Here is a 21,121-nt window from a genome sequence, read left to right on the forward strand (position 1 = left end):
CCACCGTTCCTGAACACCTGGGGGGCTACCCCAAGGAGGAGGAGGAGGAACAGGGCGGGTCACTTGGACTTGGAGTGACTGCCTAGGGCTACGGGTGGTTGGCGGGAGGAGGAGACCCGAAGTGAGTTGTTTGGATTCCTAGTGACTGCGTCGGAAACCGGGCGGCTGTCCGGAGGAGGAGGTGTGTGGCGGGTCTCTGTGTCTCGGAGCTATTGTACGGGGCTCCAGGTGGTGGCTCAGGGGAGGGGCTGCATAGCCAGGCGATTGGTGCAGAGCAGGGTCCCAGGAGCTAGGTGGCTTCTTGCTGGAAGAGCCGCACAGAGACACGCCTAGGGGCGGAGCGAAGTTTCCAGGGCTGCGGGCAGATTCTCTGGGAGAGGCAGCCTAAGGAGACTCGCCTGCGAAGGGTGAGGCTCCCAGGCCCAGGACGTAGGTCCGGGCCCCTGGGATCGTTGCAGAAGAAGACAGCCCAGCCCAGGAGGTAGTTGTAGATTGAGGGGAACCTCTAGGAGGGCAACTGACTAGCGAGACGTCCCCACCGAGTGACTCTTCCCGGCCAGGGGAGGTTTTCCCACAGGGACGGTAAAGCCAGAGACATAGGCACAAACAGGCCTTGCCTCAGCCCACAGTCTACTTCCCCACTGGATGACCATTGGTCAACAAGTGGAGGCACCTCCGCCCACTAGCAGGGAATATACGCCACCTGAGGGTTACCACACCTAGAGAGGCAGCTTCTTCGTGGAGCTCTGCATTATCAACCTCCTCCAAGACTTCAGGCTACTGAAGGATAAGAGGGGATATACTAGCAATCTTCAGGGACATTATAAGTTGATAGAGGAAATCTGCAATATCTTAATGACCCACTGATCCCTGAACAATATGAGAAAACAAGGGAAGAAAATGCCCCAAACAAATCTAGATGTTACATCAATAAAATCCAATGACAGCATGGCAGAAGAAATGACAGAAAGGGAGTTCAGAATGTACATAATTAAAATGATTAGGGAAGCAAACGATGAGATGAAAGAGCAAATGCAGGCATTGAACGATCGCACCAATCGACAGTTAACAGAGCAAATTCAGGAAGCAAAAGATCATTTCAATAAAGAGTTAGAGATATTGAAAAAAAACCAAACAGAAATCCTTGAAATGAAGGAAACAATAAACCAAATTAAGAACTCCATAGAAAGCATAACCAATAGGATAGAACAGCTGGAAGACAGAACTTCAGATATTGAAGACAAAATATTTAACCTCGAAAACAAAGTTGAACAAACAGAGAAGATGGTGAGAAATCATGAACAGAATCTCCAAGAACTATGGGATATCATGAAAAGGCCAAATTTGAGAATTATTGGGATTGAGGAAGGTTTAGAGAAACAAACCAAAGGAATGAACAATCTATTTGAAGAAATAATATCAGAAAATTTCCCAAATCTGAAGAATGAAATGGAAAATCAAGCCCAAGAGGCTTATAGGACTCCAAATACACAAAATTACAACAGACCCACACCAAGGCACATTATAATGAAAATACCTAACATACAAAATAAAGACAGAATTTTAAAGGCTGTGAGAGAAAAGAACCAAATTACATTCAGGGGGAAGCCAATACGGATATCAGCAGATTTTTCAATCCAGACCCTAAAAGCTAGAAGGGCCTGGAACAACATTTTTCAAGCTCTGAAAGAAAATGGATGCCAACCAAGAATCTTATACCCAGCAAAACTTACCTTCAAATTTGACGATGAAATAAGATCATTCCACGATAAACAAAAGCTAAAAGAATTTACAAAAAGAAAGCCAGCATTACAGAACATTCTCAGCAAAATATTTCAGGAGGAAGAGATAAAAAACAAAGAAGCAAATCAGCAAAGGGAGGAATTATCCTAAAGGAACTGTCAAATAAAGGAGGAACCAAGATGTGTCAAAAATTTTAAATATGAACCAAATGACTGGGAATACAAATCATATCTCAATAATAACCCTGAATGTTAATGGCCTGAATTCATCAATCAAAAGACATAGACTGGCAGATTGGATTAAAAAGAAAGATCCAACAATATGTTGCCTGCAAGAGACTCACCTCATAGAAAGAGATACCCATAGACTAAAGGTGAAAGGATGGGGAAAAACATACCATGCACATGGGCTCAGCAAAAAAGCTGGAGTATCCATCCTCATTTCAGATAATGTGGACTTCAAGCCAATGTTAGTTAGAAGGGATAAAGAAGGACATTTCATACTGCTTAAGGGAAGCATAAATCAGCAAGATATAACAATCATAAACATCTATGCCCCAAACAGTGGCTCATCCATGTATGTTAAACAAATCCTTCTCAATTTTAGAAACCAAATAGACCATAACACAATAATACTAGGTGATTTTAACACGCCTCTTTCACCACTGGACAGATCTTCCAAACAAAAATTGAACAAAGAAACCATAGATCTCAATAACACAATCAATAATTTAGACTTAACAGACATTTATAGAATATACCATCCAACCAAGAGCGAATACACTTTCTTCTCAGCAGCACATGGATCCTTCTCTAAAATAGACCATATATTATGCCACAAAACTAATGTCAGCAAATACAAGAAGATAGAGACACTACCTTGTATTCTATCAGATCATAATGGATTGAAGTTACAAATTAATGAAAGAGTAAAAAACAGAAACTACTCCAACACCTGGAGATTAAACAATATGCTACTATATGATGAATGGATAACAGAAGATATTAGGAAGGAAATTAAAAAATTCTTAGAGGTAAACGAGAACAAAGAAACAACATATCAAAATCTCTGGGACACTATGAAAGCGGTACTTAGAGGAAGATTTATTTCATGGAGCGCATTTAATAAAAGAAGTAAAACTCAAAAAATAAATGACCTAACACTACAGCTCAAAGCCCTAGAAAAAGAAGAACAGACCAACACCAAAAGTAGTAGAAGACAGGAAATAGTCAAACTGAGAGCTGAAATCAACGAAATTGAAACAAAAGAAACAATACAAAAATTGACAAAATAAATAGTTGGTTCTTCGAAAAAATAAACAAAATTGATAAACCTTTAGCCACACTAACAAAGAGAAGACGAGAGAAAACCCAAATCACTAAAATTCGGAATGAACAAGGAAATATCACAACAGACACGACTGAAATACAAAACATAATTAGAAGCTATTTTGAAAACCTATACTCCAACAAAATAGAAAATTTCGAAGACATCAACAGGTTTCTAGAGACATATGAATTGCCTAAACTGAACGAGGAGGACATACACAATTTAAATAGACCAATTTCAAGTAATGAAATAGAAGAAGTCATCAAAAGCCTACCAACAAAGAAAAGTCCAGGACCAGATGGGTTCTCAGCCGAGTTCTACAAAACTTTTAAAGAAGAACTCATTCCAATACTTCTCAAAGTATTCCAGAAAATAGAAGAGGAGGGAACTCTCCCAAACTCATTCTATGAAGCCAATATTACCCTGATTCCTAAACCAGACAGAGACACATTGAGGAAAGAAAATTTCAGACCAATATCCTTAATGAACATCGACGCAAAAATTCTAAACAAAATTTTAGCAAATCGCATACAAAAACATATTAAAAAGATAGTGCACCATGATCAAGTGGGTTTTATCCCAGGGATGCAAGGTTGGTTCAACATCAGAAAATCAATAAATGTCATTCACCATATCAATAGACTTAAAGTCAAGAATCACATGATTATTTCAATAGATGCAGAAAAAGCATTTGATAAAATACAGCACCCCTTCATGCTCAAAACACTAGAAAAAATAGGGATAGTGGGAACATTCCTTAACATTGTAAAGGCCATCTACGCTAAACCCATTGCTAATATCATTCTAAATGGTGAAAAACTGAAAGCATTCCCTCTAAAAACTGGAACAAGGCAGGGATGCCCTCTTTCACCACTTCTATTCAATATCGTCCTTGAAACTCTAGCCAGAGCAATTAGACAGACCAAAGAAATTAAAGGGATACGAATAGGAAAAGAAGAACTCAAACTATCCCTATTTGCTGATGATATGATGGTATACTTAGAGGAACCAGGAAATTCCACCAGAAAACTTTTAGATCTCATAAGTGAATTCAGTAAAGTAGCGGGATATAAGATCAATGCACATAAATCGAAGGCATTTTTATATATAAGCGATGAATCTTCAGAAAGAGAAATTAGGAAAACTACCCCATTCACAATAGCTTCGAAAAAAATAAAGTATTTGGGAATCAATCTCACAAAAGAGGTGAAAGACCTCTACAATGAGAACTACAGAACACTAAAGAAAGAAATTCAAGAAAACCTTAGAAGATGGAAAGATCTCCCATGTTCTTGGATAGGAAGAATTAATATTGTCAAAATGGCCATACTACCAAAAGTGCTATACAGATTCAATGCAATTCCAATTAAAATCCCAATGATGTACCTTACAGAAATAGAGCAAGCAATTATGAAATTCATCTGGAAGAATAAAAAACCCAGAATAGCTAAAGCAATCCTTGGCAGAAAGAGTGAAGCAGGGGGTATCGCAATACCAGATCTTCAACTCTACTACAAAGCAATAGTAACAAAAACGGCATGGTATTGGGACCAAAATAGACAGGTGGATCAATGGTACAGAATAGAGGACACGGACACAAACCCAAATAAATACAATTTTCTCATACTAGACAAAGGGGCCAAAAATATGCAATGGAGAAAAGATAGCCTCTTCAACAAATGGTGCTGGGAGAATTGGAAATCCATATGCAACAGAATGAAACTAAACCCATATCTCTCACCATGCACGAAACTAAACTCAAAATGGATTAAGGATCTCGGAATCAGACCAGAGACCTTGCATCTTATAGAAGAAAAAGTAGGTCCAGAGCTTCAACATGTCGGCTTAGGACCAGACTTCCTCAACAGGACTCCCATAGCACAAGAAATAAAAGCAAGAATTAATAACTGGGATAGATTCAAACTAAAAAGCTTTCTCTCAGCAAAGGAAACTATCAGCAATGCAAAGAAAGAGCCTACAGAGTGGGAGAAAATCTTTGCCAATCATACTTCAGATAGAGCGCTAATCTCCAGAATCTATAAAGAACTCAAAAAACTCTACACCAAGAATGTAAATAATCCAATCGACAAATGGGCTAACGAAATGAATACACACTTCACAGAAGAAGATATACAAGCAATCAACAAACATATGGAAAAATGTTCAACATCTCTAGTAATAAGAGAAATGCAAATCAAAACCACCCTAAGATTCCATCTCACCCCAATTAGAATGGCAATTATCAAGAATACAACCAACAACAGGTGTTGGCGAGGATGTGGGGAGAAAGGTACACTCTTACATTGCTGGTGGGGCTGCAAATTAGTGCAGCCACTCTGGAAAGCAGTGTGGAGATTCCTTAGAAAACTTGGAATGGAAACACCATTTGACCCAGCTATCCCACTCCTTGGCCTATACCCAAAGGACTTAAAATCAGCATATTACAGAGATACAGCCACATCAATGTTCATAGCTGCTCAGTTCACAATAGCCAGATTGTGGAACCAACCTAGATGTCCTTCAATTGATGAATGGATAAAGAAAATGTGGTATATATATACAATGGAATATTACTCAGCCATGAAGAACGATAAAATTATGGCATTTGCAGGCAAATGGATGAAACTGGAGAATATCATGCTAAGTGAGATAAGCCAATCTCAAAAAACCAAAGGAAGAATGATATCGCTAATAAGTGGATGATGACACATAATGGGGGGTGGGAAGGGTTAGTGTTGGGGTTGGAGTTGGGTTTAGGGAGGGGTGCAGGAATGGAGGAAGGAAGGACTGTATAGATGGAGGGGAAGGGTGGGAGGGGAGGGGGGGAAGGGGAAAAAATGGCAGAATGAATCAAACAACATTACCCTATGTAGATTTATGATTACACAAATGGTATGCCTTTACGCCATGTACAGACAGAGAAACAACATGTATCCCATTTGTCTACAATTTTATAATAAAAAAAAAAAAAGAGTTAATATGTGAGGATCTTAAGTTGATCAGACCTACATAATCTTACTTTCTTCCATTCAGGAAATAGAGTAACTTCACTTCCAACAAGTAAAAGCTAGGCAGCATACTTCATCAAAACCTGTCCTTGGGTGGACATGCACTTGGGATCTGGAATCAGCTCTAATCTCGATTCCATGGCTAGGGTTTCTACCCAGGCTGGGTGACCTCTTTGTAACCAGCAAGCCACTAACATAATCCTCATGTATCTTTCCACATGAGAATTAACTGAACAATAATAAATTCAAAAGCTATATCCATTTCCTTGGATTTAATTCACCAACAATACCCCTGGCTCACTTGTGACTGAGATGATCACAAGATCTTTTATTCTATTCCAATCTTAATTACTAGAGTCTGTAACATTCAAGTCACACATTACACTGCACACAATGATTGATGTTTGTGTGTGTGTGTGTGTGTGTGTGTGTTACAGAAAGACTAAGAAAGAATTAAGGTAGCCACGGGGTTTCAGGATGCTGTGCCAAAAGCAAAGACGGAGAGCAAATAGAATGCAAGAGTAGGTGGTCAGATAGAGGTCTTAACAAACCAGTTCTAGAGAGTGGAGGTGAGGGTCCAGATGGTTAACAGTTTCAAAGTATCAGCATGAGGTGTCAGCTTGAAGTGGTCTGTGCATCCTCAAGGACAGGAGAAAACTCCCTGAGTTAAAGTCCAGGGACAGAGAGTTGGAGGTTCACTGTTGTGGCAATTTCCTGAGCAAGGCTCATGATGAGTGACAGCTGATGGAGTCTGTGTGTTGCTCTGTCTAGTCTTGGGAGGCTCCTTCTTTCATGGGTCTTGGGTGAGGGCTTTATATTTAGTGAGATGATGAGTTCCTGTGTCTGGTGTTTCCGACAGGATTTGATATGCCCAAGTGTTCAGGTGCTCTTGATTTAACATGAAGTGTTGGTGCAAATAAATTATTTATTCATTTGTGCCAATGGTTGTGCTAGGTAGATGGTAATTGTTTATGTGTACAAACGAGGCACAGAGTCTTTCTATCTTGGCACTTGTATTAAAAATGGAGTGGCTTATGGCAAACTACAGCTTTATAAAAGGGAGTGACTAGGGCTAGGCACCCCTGCTTTTCACAAGGATCAAGTAAATGGAGCATATTTGTCAGACCTCTGATAGATCAGGGAAATCCCTAAGCCTAAAAATACTGTCCCCAGGGCCTTTTCGACTAAAGTCCTCTCTTTAGACTACTGATGAGATTTGTAGAGATTTGAAATAATTGTTTTCCGTGTCTTTTGCAATAATGATAAAAGGGTATTAGGGAATCTGTGATGGTGCCTAGCCCAGTTTCTAACTTCATTTCTCAAACACCTCTGATTCTCTTGGTCATAAGACATCGAGTAGCTACTTGCATAATTACTAGCATGTCAGGTAAGGGAGTTATACAAAATATTTTTCAAATTCCTCCCTAATCCTTACCTTCAACCAAAACACTAGGGACATTCTTAGCAATTTTAGGGAGCACTTTCTGTAAATAATCTGAATTGTGTATCAAAGTTCAACACTAAAATTCTTCGTAATTTTAGAACTATTTTTTTCTTTATTGTTGGCTTTGTTTCAATTATGTTTATTTCCTAAGTGATGTCCACTACTTAATGGAATTAATATATAAGCATGTGAAATGGAAAGGGCACAACTGGCATTTAATCTAGAAGAAGAATTAATGCTGCATTGTGAACTTGGAGCCCCTGTAGATGACTGATGAGGAGTTGAGCTGATCTAAGCAGTTTCTAATGCTTGAATTTTGAACCCATCAAATTATTTATTGCTGAAGCTGTCTTTAGCGACTAGGTCGATTGATCCAACTTAACCAGCAACCGTCCGAGTTAGCTGAGCCACTCTGTGCTACCTGAGAAGATAAAATGTTAGGCAATTTGTCTTGTGTCTCCATCCTTGAGGAACATAGAGTTGGAAATAGTGCAATTCAAAGTGTGGACCATGGACCCATGCCAGTCCACAAACTGTTTCTTAGCCCATAATTAAATAAGAATGGAGGAACTTTGGATTAGTGATTTATTTTTATTGCAGTTTTTAAAAGCATTGGTTTGAGAAGGACAGGAAAGACAGGAAATGTATGTAATTGAGAACAAACTTTTAAGAAAGATTATAGCAGTTGAACAGAGCAGTTTTAAGTGTGTTCATTTCATTCTGCTAGTGATTTATTTATTTTAAAAAAAATTTTAAAATTCATTCTAATTAGTTATATGTGACAGCAGAATGCTTTTCAACTCATTGTACACAAATGGAGCAAGACTTCTCTTGTCTCTGGCCATACACGATGTAGAGTCACACTGTTCACACAATTATACATGTACATAGGGTAATAATGTCTGTCTCTGGAAAGTAGTATGGAGATTCCTCAGAAAACTTGGAATGGAAGCATCATTTGACCCAGCTATCCCATTCTTCAGTTTTTACCCAAAGTACTTAAAATCAGCATACTACTGTGACACAGCCACATCAATGTTTATAGCAGTTCAATTAACAATAGCTAAACTATGGAACCAACCTAGATGCCCTTCAATAGATGAGTGGATAAAGAACATGTGGTATATATTCATGATGGAATACTACTCAACCTTAAAGAAGAATGAAATTATTGTATTTGAGGTAAATGGATGGAGTTGGAGAATATCATACTAAACAAAATAAGACAATCCCAAAACACCAAAGGCCAAACATTTTCTCTTAATAAGCAGATGTTGAGCCACAAGGGAGCAGGGCTAGGGAAAAATGGAGGAACTTTGGATTAGTGATTTATTTTTATTGCAGTTTTTAAAAGCATTAATCTGAGAATGACAGGAAATTCAAAATAGATGGCTCTATGCCACTGAAAGTTTGAGAAGCACTGGTTAAAGACAAGTCAGATGTGTACACAAATAAATACAGGTAACTAGATTAAAAGTTTGAATCAAGAGCCATGAGTACTTAACTGATCACTAGGTTCCTTGATGTTGAAATTAATCTCTGATTTAAATATTTTCTTAACATCATGATAAGTTTTTTCATTTTTTTCTCTTAATATTTTTAAATTGAGCTATAGCTCATATATCTTAAAATCTAAATTCAGTTGGATGGGAGAGATAATTCTAATATTATAAAACAGTAAAATAACTATGGTTGGCAACAATTAGTCATATATCTCAAAAGAGCAAGTAGAGAAGAGTTTGAATGTTCTCCAAACAAAAAATGATAAATATTTGAGGTCATGGATATGCCAATTAGTCTGATCAGATCATATACTAGTATACATGTATTAAAATGCATACTGAACCCTATAAATAGATACAAGTATTATGTGTTAATTAAAAATATAAAACAGGGGCTGGGGAGATAGCTCAGTCGGTACAGTGCTTGCCTTGCAAGCACAAGGCCCTGGGTTCGATCCCCAGCACCCCCCCCCCCAAAAAAAAAATATATATATATATATAAAACAATAACTATTAACTTTTAATTGAGAAAATGGAATTTGATGGAAAATAAAAAATAAATTGAATGGTTATTTTTTTCAATTATTGGTCAATCTTTCAACTATAAGGTCAGAGTGATTGTGTAACATGGGTCCACTTTATGCTTTGAATATAAACCTTGCTGCTCAACCACTGATGGTGTGTTTTGAAGCTGACATGCTTGTTCCTTCCTTTCCTCTTCTCCCTTGTCCCCTCTCCAACTGTCGGGGAAGTAAGATTAACATTCTTCAAGTCCTAAGCCAAGTTATCTGCCCTTCTGCTCACTCTCCACGAGAGTAAAGAAACTCCAGACCTGGAAACTGAAACAACAGTTCTTTCAGATATAAGTTAAACATTAATTAGATCTACTGATAATGATACCTTAAAAACAATCCTTTTATCTCCCTTTTCAAAGCCCTCTGTTTCCCCACCATTTAAAATGGCGCCTTTGTGATGACTCCATTGCCTTTCTCCTTTGTGAGAACAGTCATAAAATCTTTTTTTTTTTTGTACTAGGGATTAAACCCAACCCAGAAGCGCTTAGTTATGAAGTCACATCCCCAGCCCTTCTTTTTTTTTAATTTTTAATTTTTGATTCAGGATCTTCCTGAGTTGCTTAGAGCCTCACTAAGTTGCTGAGGCTGGTCTTGGACTTGTGATACTCCTGCCTCAGCCTCTGGAGTTGCTGGGATTTCAGGCGTGTGCCATGGGCCTGGCTCTTTTTCCTTTTTCTCAAAACTATGTCTTCATTATTGTATCTGCATCAGGGACAAAGGCTGAACTTTTGATTTCCATCAGCATCACATGGAATAGGATGTCAATTAAAAATTAAAAAATATAAAAAGAATATTAATTTATGTCATAAATATAGAAAATGAAATTTGATGGAAAAATAAAAAAATAGATTGAGTGTTATTTCTTCAAATTAATCAGCAGTTTTTCAATTATTAGATCAGCATGGTCTTAGCATCCTATGTAATACATGGGAAAATCCATCATTAAAACAGTTTATTGGAATAGCTAGATTGTGGAACCAACCTAGATGCCCTTCAATAGATGAATGGATAAAGAAACTGTGGTATATATACACAATGGAATAATATTCTATCATAAAGAAGATAAAATGATGGCATTTGTAAGTAAATGGATGGGGTTGAAGAATATCATGCTAAGTGAAATAAGCTAATCCCCAAAACCCAAAAGCCAAATGATTTCCTGATAAGTGGATGATGATACACGAAGGGGTGGGAGGAAGAATGGAAGAAGGATGGATTGTGTAGAGGGAAATGAGGGGTGGGGAGGGGGCAAGGAGAAGGAAGGATAACAGAATGAGACACACATCATTGCCCTATGTACATGTACGATTACCCAAACTGTGACTCTACTTCCTGTACAACCAGAGAAAGGAGAGTTGTACCCCATTTTTGTACAATGAATCAAAATAAAACAAAAACTGTTTATTGGGGCTGAGGATGTGGCTCAGTGGTAGAGTGTTTTGCCTAGCATGTGTGAGGCACTGGGTCCCATCCTCAGAACCACATAACAACAACAACAACAACAAAAACAAATAAAGTGAAAAAAAATTAAATAAATAGTTTATTGAGAATCTTCATTGTTGGTTCTGAGGGAGGAGTGAGAAACTGAACAAGTATTTCCTTGTAAATGGCTTATCATCTCCTTGAAGACGCAAGATAAAATATGGAAAATAAAATATGAGTATATGAGGGCACCAACAATTATGGTCCTATGGCGGGTTTAAAAGTAGTTAGACTTAGGGATTCCCATGAAAGAGGGCAGATGGGGAATGAACGTGTCGCCTGGGGTGGGGTGTGGCATGGAGGACATGGGAAGTCCCTGCTGGGATGCCAGGGACATGGCGACCAGGAGGCTCTTTCAGACAGAAGGGTGGGAAGAGGAGGGTATGACAGTCTCCTGACACAGAAAGTGGAGGAGGGCCTGGAGGCCAAATGGTCACTGTGCCTAGAGGTCAACTGGTTAATGAGGGGGACAAAGTAGGCTGGGCCAGATCGTGAGGGCCAGAATGAAGAAGTCAGGATTTGTCTTGCAAAGGTTTGAGAGTTAAAGAATCAGTTTGACTAAGGAAGTACTGTGCTTTAGAAACCGCAAATACTCAGAGTAATGAAAGGGACCACAGTTACATGGACTCTGATTATTGTAAATTTCATAATGAAAAGGAAGAGTCCGACCTGAGTTGACAGTGCTGAAGATGGAAACGTAGGCCCGGATATTAAGAAAGTTACACAGGAGAAGTCAAAAGCTTTAGCAACTTGACCTGGCGGCCAGGGCCAGGTAACTCTCAAACTTCTTTTTTAATTTTTTAATTTTTAAATTTTATTTAGCTCTTAATTTTTTACAGACTGCATTTTGATTCACTGTACACAAATGGGGTACATCATTTCGTTTCTATGGTTGTGCATGATGTAGATTCACACCATTTGTGTAATCATACATGTACATAGGGTAATGATGTCTGTCTCATTCCACCATTTTTCATACCCCCCCCTCATTTCCTTCTACATACTCTAAAGTTCCCCCATTATCTCTCATTCCCCACTCCTTTCCCCATTATATATCATTCTCCACTTATCAGGGAAAACATTTGGCCTTTGGTTTTTTGGGCTTGGCTTATTTCACTTAGCATGATATTCTCCAATTCCATAGAGCACTTACTTCCAAAATTTAGAAAGAACTTACAAAACTTTACACCAAAAATACAAAGAACCCAATCAATGGGCCAAGGAACTGGACAGACACTTTACAGAAGAATACACACAGGCAATTAATAAATATATGAAAAAGTGTTCAACATCTCTAGTAATTAGAGAAATGCAAATTAAAACAACTCTAAGATTTCATCTTACTCCAATTAGAATGACTATTATCAAGAACACAAACAATAATAGATGTTGGCGTGGATGTGGGGGAAAAGGCACACTTTTACATTGCTGGTGGAGTTGCAAATTGGTGCAACCACTCTGGAAAGCAGTATGGAGAATCCTAAGAAAACTTGGAATGGACTCACCTTTTGACCCAGTTATCCCACTCCTCCGTTTATACCCAAAGGACCTAAAATCAACAAACTACAGTAACACAGCCACATCAATGTTTATAGCAGCTCACAATAACTAGTTCACAATAACTAGATTGTGGAGCCAACCTAGATGCCCTTCAACAGATGAATGGATAAAGAAACTCAAACTTTTTGATGATTGTCATTATAAGAGATGCATTAATTGATCAACAAATATATGAAAAAATGTTCACTATCTCTAGTAATTAGAGAAATGCAAATTAAAATTACACTGAGATTTCACCTCATTCCAGTCAGAATGGCAATTATGAAGAATACAAGTTACAATAAATGTTGGCAAGGATATGGGGGAAAAGGTACATTTACACATTGCTGGTGAAACTGCAAACTGGTGCAACCAGTCTGGAAAGCAGTATGGCGATTCCTCAGAAAACTACAAATGGAACAACCAGTTGATCTGATTATCCCACTCCTTGGTACATACCCAAAGTACTTAAAATCAGCATACTACAGTAACGCAAACACATCAATGTTTATAGCAGCTCAATTCACAATAACTAAGCTATAGGAGCCAACTTAGGTGCCCTTCAATAGGTGAATGGATAAAAAAAACTGTGGTATATATACACAATGAAGTATTGCTAAGCCATAAAGAAGAGTAACTTTATAACATTTGCAAGTAAAGGGATGGACGTGGAGACTATCAGGCTAAGCGAAATAAGTCAGTCCCCAAAAGCCAAGGATCAAATGTTTTCACTGATATGTGAAAGCTGGGGTTAGGGAAGGGAAGAATAGATATTCAGTAGATTTGACAAAGGGGAATGAAGGGAAGGGAGGGGGATAGGAAAAGGAAATGAATCTGAAATAATATTCTGATCTACTTACAAGAATACACTACCATGAATCCTGCCAACATATACATAGATAAGAATGGGGTCCTCACTGGAATAAGATATATTCCATGCTTTTAAAATCATGCCAAAATGAATTATATTGTCTTGTATAACTAAAAAGAACCAATAAAAAAGAAATAAATTTATTTATTTTATATATTAATACATACATATGTGGTTAAGGGGAAAACAAATGAAAATTTGAAGAAACAATGTTTAATTTTATTGTAAGTGGTCTACCTTTACATATCTGTTTCCTTCAATTTTATTTTATTAAAACTAATTGATGTTAATCAACTAAAGTGATTTTATGAACTATAAGTGGGTTGTTACCCCCAATTTGACTACAATGTCTAGAGGTGTAATTTAAAGGACATTATAGAGTCATCCCTTCCCAAGACCTTTTACTGATATTGCATTGGAAATTGAAATCTCTGTGCTCTACTAAAGCAAATAAGTTGGGAAGAGGATAAACTTGGCAACCTTTTACTTCAGAGTGAGTGATTTACTATGTTTTTGGAAAGTCGTATTAGAGAGGATAGTAGAAAAAAACGTGGCAGACTAAAATGAGCACTTGTTGGGTCACAGGCAAGAACCATGAAGGAGAAATGTCCCCTTTACCATATTGCCTAGGGATATTCAATAAGTACAAAACAAAATTAATATTACTGCCAAGCTAAGACCTCAGCAGTCCATGCTCTGAATGACTAAGAAAGACACGGGGGCGGAGGAGGCGAAACAGGGACTGGCAACCTGGACAGTAGCGCAACATTTCTTGACTGTGTGGAGAAGATGCAGCTGGAGGATGGGGGATGGTAGGGAATGGACTGGAAATTACCAGGAGTGGGAAAGGATGGAGAAGGCAGCACTCCACTCTTAAGTGAGAGGCATCAATAGGCTACAACGAAAGTGACTCTGGTCCTCAGATCACCAAGCTCGTTGTTGTAGGTGCTTGTCTTTTGATGCCAAGACTTGATCTGAGTAGCCTATTCAAATAAACCAATGTATGGAAAATTAGGAAAACCAGTTCTAAAGTCATGAATGGTATTTTTGGGAGAACAGGAGAGCCCCACAGTTGGTGTTCTCCTTGGCTCTACAGACTCGGGAGGAGTGGGAAATCACTTTGGTAAGGACGGCAAGGGCACATGCCTGTCTTTGAGAATGGAGAAGGGCACTTGCTTGTTTGTTATGATGCTCCGAAGTTGCTCCCATCCACAACATCACTTTTGTTGTGTTGTCCTGTCGTTTCACAGTTCCCTGATTGCCTGACCTGAGGGGCCTCCTAACAGCACTGCAGGGTTATTTTGCAGGATGCCATTTTGCTGCTATGCAGAAAACAGCAATTTCATTTTCAGCTCTGAGATGTCAATTGAGCACCAAAGGCAGTCAGTGACTGAAGTGAATAACTTATGTGGAACACAATGGGTGCCTTGAATTTGACCCAGTTCTGACCTGTGTTATCAGTTTCTTTTCCCATATTTTTTATTGGTGCACTATAATTGTTCATAATAGTGGGGTTCATTGTTACGTATTAATACATGCACATATGTTATCATTTTTGTAAGATTATCTTGCTCTCGAAAGATGATACCCTTAGAAGAAAGGTCAGTTGTCTCTTATTCAATCAATAGAAGTATTTAGCTTAAATGTTTTCAACTTTGATCTTCGAAATTTGTACTGAAAACTGTCCTGTTTGGAATTTACCAGGAAGTTCACTCATTTTCTCTTCCTCAATTTAGAGGAGTCAGATAACAGGATGTGGCCATGTACTTTCTTCTCAGAATAACAGCTGCTCAAAGCTAGAGGAGAAGCCCAAATCACTGCTCAAAGTCTATACATACTTCTACTCACTGGCAAGAGTTTGAGAGGAAGCATCAGGATCTGTCCTTCCCTGCTTGAGAGAGGAAGGGAAGGATGTGTGTGACTCCTCCTCTCACTTTCAAGTCTTACCTTATCCCAAGAGTCTCCACTTCTTTGCACTGTGGAGAATTTAACTGGGTGGAAGGATCAGGAATCTTCCCTGAAGGTTATGTGCTTAGGACACTGGCTGTTTCTGGTAATCATGTAAAATAACCCACAACCGCCAGATGGGTCTTAACCCTGGCCCTCAGAAGAAATGTCCTTTATTTTCTACTTCCTCTCAGAGGTAGAGATAAATTCTATTTAATCCAGACCTAGAGATACTGTGGGCCTGGGGCAGAGATGTACATCTGGAGAGGAAGCAGTAGAACACAGTGCCAGACCTAGAAGTTCTGAGCCTCTTCTCATGGAAGAGTGGCGAGTACCTATTTGGGATTTTTTGTGAGTAGCAACACCTGTCTTCTCTGGCAGCACTCCATCATCCCTTCATTGATTCTGCAGTGAACCATATCCTGAAGGCCTTACTGGGTCATCTGTTCTGTGAACATACACTCCTAGATCCACCTCATGGGAACAGGTTGGAGACTTTTTAGGCAATAAACATATCAGATGCACCTTGGAAAACTAACTCATTGTTTGCACTAATTTAGCATTTGTGCATTTCATATGACCTCACAATCATGATGAATGACAAATAATAATATAAAACATGCAACCAGCCAACTGCTCTGAGTGTCTGAGCATAGCTGACTTAGGAAATTGACTCTCCATCCTCTGGAAGACCTGCTGGACAGGGTTGGCTTGTACAGCACAGCCTCCTCCATCCTGGGCTTTGTTGGGGAAAACTCTGGGCCATAATATATCAGTTGTTCTCAGCTTGTGTGGTACAGGTGTCAGGTTCTAAGGGCATGTGAAATGAGAAAATTCACAAGATGGAGAGTTCTAGAAGACCAAGTTTATCATATTAAAAGGAATTTTCCTTATTGAAGAAAAACTGAGTCCTGTGTGAAATATTATAGACAGACGGAGACCAAGTGTGTGTGTGTGTGTGTGTGTGTGTGTACTTGTGCGTGCATATTCATGTGCTCACTTAGCCAAGAAGAAGGGGAAAAGTTTGTCTTTTCTCTTGGACTCTTTATGGGAAATTTCAGTTTTTCTGAAGTGTGAACCACTGTTTTGTACAGCATTTGACTCATATCACTGGAAGACCAAAGCAGTAGAGCTCATCTTAGCCTATTTGTTAAAATATACATTTAAAAATTAATACATTTTATTTTTAAAAAGTTTTAGGTTGATCAAAAAAAATGGGTGGAAAGTATAGCATTCCCATAAACTTCTTTATACCCTAACCCCAAATTTTCCCTACTATTATTATTTTGCATTAGTGGGATACATTTGCTATAATTGAGGAGCCAATATTGATACATTATGATGAACTAAAGTGAGTGTTTACATTAGGGATCACTCTGTGTTCTACTTAGGGTCTTAATAGTAAAATGACAGGTATCAGTCACTACAGTGTCACATTGTGTAATCTCACTGATCTAAAATCCTCTTTGTTCTTCTGATTCCTTCCTCCTGCCTTTTGGCCTCCTTAGTCCCCTGATCTTTCTCTGGCACCTGTCCTATAGAGTAGTTAAAATCAGATAGTACATACCTTTCAGACTGACATCTTTCATTCATGAATGTGTATCTAAGGTTCTTCCATGCCTGTTTATGACATGGTAGCTCATTTATTTTAATCACTGAATAATATTACATGGTATGACCATATAATTGTTTTTCCATTCATCTATGGAAGGACATCTTGGTTGCCTCCAAGGTTTGGCAATTATGAATAAAGCTGCATCTTAGCCTATTTTTTTTACACTGAAGAATACATAAAAATAATATCTGTCTGCTACTGTTTTAGTCAGTTTTTTCACTGCTGTAATTAAAAGATCTGACAAAAACAATTTTAGATGAGAAAAAGTTTATTCAGGATCACATGGTTTCAGAGGTCTTAGTCCATAGGGGGCTTGCTCCATTCCTCGGGGCTCAAGGTGAGGCTGAACATCATGGTGGAAGAGTGTGGCAGAGGAAAATAGCTCACATGATGATCAGGAAGTAATGAGAGAGACTCCACTTGCCAAATACAAAATATATACCCCAAAGGCACGCCACCAGTGACCCACCTCCTCCACCACATTCTACCTGCCTTCAGTCTCCACTCAGTTAATTCCATCAGGGGATTAAGGCTCTCATAACACAATCATTTCTCCTCTAAACCTTCTTGCATTGTCTCACACACGAGGTTTTGGGGGACACCTCATATCCGAACTATAACAGCTACTAGTAGTGTATCCATTATGAAATTTTAGAAAGCTCAGGAAATACAAGATACAAAATAAATATTATTGGTAATCTTACCCCAAAAATAACACCAGAAACTATCAGTATATATCTATACTCTTTTATCCACCCAAATTCATATCTATACCTGGAAGCTATAATTATGTCTCTGTGTGCCTCTATTTTTTTTATGAACTTCAGTACCATACTGTATATATAGTTTTTATCCTAGTTTTCCCCCATTTAACATTATATGTACCTATTTCCACATATTTAAATGTTTTTTTGAGAACATGATAGTTAATAACTACACAGTGAATCATTATGTAACTGTTTTGAAAATGAGTTGTGCATATTATTTTGTTCTACTCCTACTAAACTATGAACTCTAGGAAGGCAAGGATTTTAGCAAGTTTTATTCATCAACAATCCCTTAGTATGTATGAAGGAGTCTGACAGACACTCCAAAAATATTTGTTAAGTAAAAGAAAGTATTGTGTTTGTGGAATTTGTATGATTTCATTAGCTACTTTTTAGAATCAAACCAAAATTTACTTATGATGAAAGTTGTTGCCCGCTAACTAGAGGATCCAAATAACCGGGCAGTCTTAGACACACGTTTAAGCAACTGATTCCTACATTTTGGCTTTCTCCTACAGTACGTGATGACATATCTCTACCAACCTATCCTCACAGGGCATGTGCTGTGGTTCAGATATGGTGGAGGGTTTCCACCACCCCAAGGGTTATGTGTTGGAAGCTTGGCCTTCAGAGTATCAGTGTGAGAGGAGGTCGGAACCTCTTAAGACTCCAAGTACTGGGAAGTAATTGGATCATTTGAGGTACTTCCCCTGGAAGGCTGATGTAGTTTTTGTGGGACCCTGGGTAGCTCTTGGAAAAGTTACTATGAAAGGGCAGGTCTGACCCCTTCCAGTTATCTGGCTTCCTGTCTTGCTGTGTGATCTCTTCCTTTTGCATATGATCCTTCTATGATGTCATCCACCATGATGTGACACAGCCAAGTGGGGCCCTTGTTAAGAGTCAGAACTTCACTGTTTGGACGTCCACCCTCCAAAATCTGAGTTAAATAAGCTTATTTCTTTTATAAAGTACCCAGCTTCAAGTATGTCATTATAGTAACAGAAGATAAACTAATACAGTGGCAAACTGAGAGTTTTTCAGTAATGCCACACTGTTGCTAGGAGGCTGTGTGAGTTCAGCATGCTCTTGTGCCAGGCAAAACTCTCTGGCTTAGGCTGAAAACAACTCCAAGTTGGTGGCAGCAATGCCCTATTGTAGGATCCCAGCTAGAACATACTGTCCTAAGAAATCTTGCAAGAACCATTCACAGAAAGCAGCTGATGTTCTTCTGGCTGTGCCTTACCCTCCCTGTATTTCCTGTATTTCCTAATATCTTAGGAAACCACCCTCTTGACTTTAGCAGACCTGAAGTTCCCAAAACTGCACTCCAGTACTGGCACTGGTTTATGTTCATCAAAGTGGAAAGGAGAGGAGTGGCAGTGACAAAACGCTGTTATAGAGGCGACAGGTGGGAAGGGAAGCTCACCAGGAAATTCCAGTGAGAATCTCAGATTTAGTAAAGGTCAGGGCTGAAGGAAGACTTGAGAGCCTTCAGTCAGCATGGTGGTACATGCCTGTAATTCCAGCTGCTTGGGAGGCTCAGGGAGGAAGATCAAGAGTTCAAGATCAGCCTCAACAACTTAACAAAGTCCTACTCAACTTAGACTCTGACTCAAAATAACAAGTAAAAAGGGTTCGGGGTGTGAATTAGTGCTTAAGCACCTCTGGGTTCAAACCCCAGTACCAAAAACAAAAAATAAAAGCCTTCAGATTTTAGAGTGAGGACCTGGAGTGGAAATAGACAGAGGAGAAAGCACTGTCAGAGTGAGAAGTCATCAAGTCAGAGTCCTAGGAAGGTGTTACTTCTCGGCTCTCTTGGTGCTAGTCCTGCTTATGCCCAGTTGTTCCAGGAGTGAGGTCACAAATTAAAGCAATATCACTAAAAAGTCATTGAATATTAATTTGTGGAGTTGACTTAATTTTTCCCATTTGGTAATGCCTGTTTTGTACCATAAACTTTTAGAATTGCATTCTAAGTAATAAAGTTTTAAAAATCTGAGTAGGTGTGTATATCCATGGTTATGATGGTAATAGTAGCAAAGATTCCCAGAGATGGTAGTTATGTCCTAGATTTTTGTAGAGTTTCTATTTATTGAAGTTGTTTTTGTTTTGCTTTAACTCTTTCTGTATGATCTGAAAAGTTGCTTGTTTGTTTTGGTCAAACATATTTTGTAGCATTATTTAATAATTTTTCTTTTCTTTTTTTAAAAAATATTTTTAGTTGTAGATGGATACAATACCTTTATGTATTTATTTTAATGTGGTGCTGAGGATTGAACTCAGCACCTCACACATGCTAGGCAAGTGCTCTACCACTGAGCCACAACCCCAGCCTTGATAATTTTTCTTTTATTCATTAATTTATTATCCTACTAATGTTTATGGATTACCTAAGATATATGAAGTACATATATGTTATACACATATATCTAAGATAAATGAAGTATTGTAGACATAATGGGAGATAGGACCCTTAAAATTTATAATCAAGTGGATGACATAAACACATAAAAACAGATAATTAAAATACAGTACAATATGTCATAAGAATAGGTAAGAGAAGCACTTAATCAAAAATTAACATCAGAGAGGGTTTTCAAGAGTCATTGACATTTAAGCTAGAAATAGATAAGTAGGAATGGTGATGAGTGAGCAAAGGAGCATTTCAAGAGAAGGCAGAAGCATGTGCACAGGCCCCGAACTGAGAGGCTTCATAGTGGGTCAGGGACCTGAAAGTAACTCAACATGACTAGTATAGCAAATAAGAGATGGGAAAGATGACCCATGAGGCTGGGATAGTGAGACAAGTTTTTAACTAGGAAAAATCTTGAAAATAATCCTAAGGACATCATACAAAAGATAATGGGGAATAATTGAAGGTTTTTATGAGTGAGTAAGTAAGATCAGACAGTTCATTTAGAAAGTACACATCGATTTCTCTGAGGAGAACAATTTGGTGAGGGGCAATTTGCAAGGTAGGGAGAACGGCTTGAAGATAGTAAATGATCCAGGTAAGAGTATAATCATGGCAAAGTCAGGGATGAAGACAGACCATTCGAAGAGAACAGACCAATTTAAAAGCCACGGTAGAATTACCAGTATCTGATAATTTATGGCCATTGAAGATATGGCCATATTCAGAAGAAAGATGAAGTAACACCATTGACAGAATTCATGGAGGCTCCCCCTAAGAGTGAGTCAGTCAAGAACCGGGTTGCAGATTGTGATCTCAGGAAGTAAGAGTGAGGTAATGGGGAGAGTGAGTCAGGGGAGGGACAAAGTCAATAAAGGGTACATTA

Source organism: Sciurus carolinensis, chromosome 10 (genome assembly GCF_902686445.1).
Source record: "Sciurus carolinensis chromosome 10, mSciCar1.2, whole genome shotgun sequence".
In the NCBI taxonomy this organism is placed as follows: Eukaryota; Metazoa; Chordata; class Mammalia; order Rodentia; family Sciuridae; genus Sciurus; species Sciurus carolinensis.